The following is a 4,513-nucleotide window of genomic DNA, read 5'->3' on the forward strand; positions in this document are numbered from 1 at the left end:
TTTCGTCGGCACCGATCCAGCGAGGTGTATCCTAGGCCGGACAAGGGGACCCTTGCGACGGTAGAGGACTCTCTCAAGGCCATTGTCACGACTAACGATTGGGGTTTTCTATGGACGCTTTGTTTTTACATTCGATTTCATTGATTGTATCTAGCTCCATGGAGAGCTAAACCTCTAGTTGGTACTTGGTTATTTGTGAACCGTAGAATGTATTCGTTTCATTGAATCTCTTTATTATGCTTTGAATTAATTGATGTTTATTGTGAGTTCCAATCTTGTATGCTTGATTTTATGAATACTCTCCTAGAGTGACTAGGATTGAGAGTTCCTCTTGGTAAGTCTTGTGAGTGAGTGTCACAACATGAGAGTTAGACAAAGCTAGATTGGAGAGGGTTGAGAGGGTGAGTCGAGAAGTAGCGGAGCGTCCCCATTTACCTCCGGTGTGATCTATCCTACTTCCACATTCCAAGAGTTCTTTATGGGCATAGTAGAGTGAATGGGCTAAGGGATGACCTTCCGCTGGGGCTTAATAGCGAGTACAACAGAGTGAAGAGTTGAATTGATTTTAGCATCAAGGGCTTAGTTGTGGCTAGGGATCTTTCACCTGGACCAAAGGGTTAGGTCTATACATAGGAATATGGTTTATCATTTGGGATCCCTAGATCTTATTGCAATTCTATGCGAGTGTGAGATGTTGAGATTGTTCGATTTCTTCTCCGAGACATGTACAGAGTTAGGCATGGTTAACCTTAGATTTAGGACGATGTAATTAAGGATTTTCACGACTCACTATTGCATTAATTAGGAAGCATAATAGAGGTTTCTTGCACTTTAAACAATTGTCCTAGGTGGAATAATATCCGGGTACCCCATCTTTATCGATTGCCTTACCTTCTTCTTTACTTGCGCTCTCCTTCTCGTTGTTTTAACTTTTGAGAATTGAATCTTGTCACACTTATCACTATTCATCTTCCATATTAGTTAAGAAACAACTTAAGTGCCTTTATTCCCTACTCTCTGTGGATACAATACCCACTCATCTGGGATTATTACTTCGACACATGTGCACTTGCGGTTTACACGCATATTCGGACGTGTCAAGCTTTTGGCGCCGTTGCTGGGGTGTAGGCATTTAGAGATACTTCACACTTTATTTTCTTAGCTATTCATTCATTCTATTTCATATCTTCTTTTCTATCATTGTTCTGATTTCTTTTTCTTTCTTTTTGGGGGCAGCTCCAGGTTATGACCCGAGGGAATCCCTTCATACTGATTGAAGGAGATCCCGAGCTTGAACGTACACTTAAAAGAAAAGGGAAAAAACCTGTGTAAGAACAGTCTAATCTAGCTGATTTGGAAGTAGAAGAATCTGAAAACATTGCGGAATAGAATGAGCAGCAGCGGACATTATCCGATTATAGCTCAGAACTTCGAGCTGATGCTGACATTAATCCATATATTGCAGCAATCCGCACAGTTCAATGGTTTGGCTGATGAGGATCCAAACAGTTATATAGAGAACTTTCTCGAGGTGTGTTATATGATGAAGATAAATGGGGTAATGGATGATGCCATCAAGTTGAGGGCCTTCCCATTTTCCTTGAAAGGGAGAGCGAAGCAGTGCCTACACTCATTACCGAGAGCATCAATTACCACATGGGAGAAGATGGTAGAAGCTTTTCTTGGCCGTTATTTCACCCCCGGAAAATCTGCAAAGCTTAGGAATCAGATCTCATCCTTTGTACAATTGGAATTGGAGTCTCTATTTGAGACTTGGGAAAGGTTCAAGGAGCTCCTGAGAAAGTGCCCGCAACACGGATTATCGGAGTGAATGATTGTTCAAACCTTTTACAACGATCTGAATCCGAATACAAGGCAACTCTTGGATGCGGCTGTAGGAGGTACCTTAGCTAGCAAGACCCCCAGTGAGGCCCGTCAATTAATTGAAGAAATGGGGTTAAACAGCTACTAATGGAATGCTAGGGAGAAGAAAAAGGTGGTCGGTCTCCATGAGATAGATGTAGTGACTTCGTTGGCAGCTTAAGTGGAATCATTGAGTAAGAAGTTAGATCTTCTAACTTTGAACAGTGTAGCATCCGTGATTACTTGCACTGGGTGTGGTGGAGGTCATGCTCCCTCTGATTGCCCGATATCTATTGGTGATGCATCTTCGGTTGAGAATGTCGATTTTGTAGGTAATGGCATGAGGACTCAAGGGAACCCATACAGCAACACCTACAATCCGGGTTGGAAGAATCATCCCAATTTCTCATGGAGCAACCAAGGTCCACAAAAAGCCATGGGGCCACCGGGTTTCCAACAACAAGGCCCAAATGTGGAAAACAGAGTTTCAGGTTTGGAGATCCGAATAACCGATTTGGAGAAGCCCTTCACTAGGTTTGTGCAATCGTCAAATACAAGGTTTGAATCAGTTAAGGCTACACTTCGCAACCATACCGCCTCCTTACATAATCTTCAAAATCAAGTGTGGCAGATTGCGAAGTCCTTATCGGAAAGGCCACATGGAAGTTTGCTGAGTAATACCGAGATGAACCCTAGAGAGCATGTAAAGGCGATTACTTTAAGAAGTGGTTGTGAGGTCGACGGTAGGCTTGCAAGTGAGAAGCCAAATGAACACGCACCCGAGGTTATAGAGGTTGAAGAGAGAACAAGCAAAGAGAAGGAGGTGGCACCTCCACCTTTCAGGCCAAGGATCCCTTATCCCTCTAGATTGAAGAATAACCAAGGGGATGAATAGTACAAGAAGTTCCTCAGTTTGTTCAAGCAACTCCACATCAATATTTCTTTTATTGAGGTATTGGACCAAATGCCTAAGTATGCAAAATTCTTGAAAGACTTGTTGACTAATAAGAGGAAGTTAGAGAAGAGTGCTTCAGTGACCATAGATGCACTTGCTCGATGGTCTTGCAAAAGAACATGCCGAATAAGAAGAAAGACCTGGGAAGCTTCATCATTCCGTGTAATATTTTCAATCTAGGTGAAGAAATGGCATTGGTGGACTCAGGGGCTAGGATCAACATCATGCCAGACACCTTCTTTCAAAAGCTAGGCTTGGGTGAGCCTAGACCTACTCGGATGACTTTGCAACTAGCGGACTGAACGGTGAGACATCCGAGAGGTATTATCGAGGACGTTCTTGTCAAGGTAGAAAAGTACATTTTTTCTGGTTGACTTCATAGTGCTAGACGTCGATGAGGCTGCGGATGTACCCTTGATACTTGGGCGGCCATTTTTGCGGACTTCCAAGGCATTGATTGACATGGACGGTGGAGAGCTAACTTTGAGAGTTGGAGATGATAAGCTCACATACAGCCTTGCTGAAGCCATGCGGCATTCTCTTGATTTAGATGATACTTTGTATTTTCTACACACTACTAATGAGATTGTTGATGAACACATGTAGGAGATGTTCATTCCGGATCCAAACGAAGCTTGTTCGACCAAGAGGAGGACAATAAAGAGGTAATGATACGTGGTTTGATGGAAGAAGTAACATCAACCCCGGGGATCTTGAAGAAGGTGCTAAGGAAATTGAAGAGGGCTAGGAGACGCCACCGGAAATGCTCCAAGGCTATTGGAGACGTGCGTGAACCGAACAAACTGGGTGAATCATTACTAGCGGTCCCAAGCCTGACAATTCATCCCTATCCTCAAGAGATTTTGCTCATCGTGTTTCCAAGCCATGGGTAACAGGGCAACTTTCATCTATGAACCCCCGTGAGGTAAGACAATATACGTCAAGCTAAGCGATGTTAAACAAGTGCTTCTTGGGAGGCCACCCAAGTGTTTACTGTTTTCTTAATTTGGTAGTTTAGTGTTGCTTGAAAAATTTGTTGAGTGTTGATGTCTTGATTTGTATATACTTGTGTTGTGAATTTATGGTGGGTTTTGAATTGTTATCATGTGTTTCTATGTGAATTTGACGACGTTTTGGTCGGTTGAGCTATTTCTCATGTTTTTCACTGCTAAAACTTGCATATTGGGGCAGGCTCTAAGTATGTAAGCATGTTTAGAAATCTTCTGCAAAGCCTGTAGAATTTTCTAAAACATCCAGAGAAGACACACGAGCATGTGGAATTAACAAACACCTGTGGTTTTGTATTGCGAGCTCATCCAGAGAAGGCACAGGGGCGTGGACTCACCCCTGTGAACGACCATGCAATCCTCGCACGCTTGTGGGTAAATTCAGTACAGGCGTGTCAATTCCTGCAGACAATAACATATTTTCCTGAAAACACACAAGGATGTGGACTCGCCCCTATGGGCGACTTTATGAAACTCACACGGGCGTAGGTAATTTCCGCACGCCCGTCTGAATCTTTGTAGAGGAGCTCTCTTCATCCCGAGAAGAAAAAGGAGCGTGCTCTTGCCCCTGTGTGTTGGGCTTGTGAATGGCCATGCCCGTGCGGAATTTCCACACGGGCGTGTGAAACACTTAGCGATTCTTCTCAGGTGGACAGAGAAGCCACAGGGACGAGCGGCAGCCCCTGTG

At 43.7% G+C, this 4,513-nt stretch overlaps 1 non-coding gene across 1 annotated transcript; it reads right to left on the reverse strand.

Annotated features, from left to right (window-relative positions):
* Positions 1-1,714: 1,714 nt before the first annotated feature.
* LOC120274198 lies at positions 1,715-1,821 on the reverse strand. Its single transcript, XR_005540733.1, has one exon. It is a non-coding gene; the product is annotated as a small nucleolar RNA R71 (small nucleolar RNA).
* Between the last annotated feature and the right edge of the window lie 2,692 nt (positions 1,822-4,513).

Source organism: Dioscorea cayenensis, chromosome 12 (assembly GCF_009730915.1).
Source record: "Dioscorea cayenensis subsp. rotundata cultivar TDr96_F1 chromosome 12, TDr96_F1_v2_PseudoChromosome.rev07_lg8_w22 25.fasta, whole genome shotgun sequence".
NCBI lineage: Eukaryota > Viridiplantae > Streptophyta > Magnoliopsida > Dioscoreales > Dioscoreaceae > Dioscorea > Dioscorea cayenensis.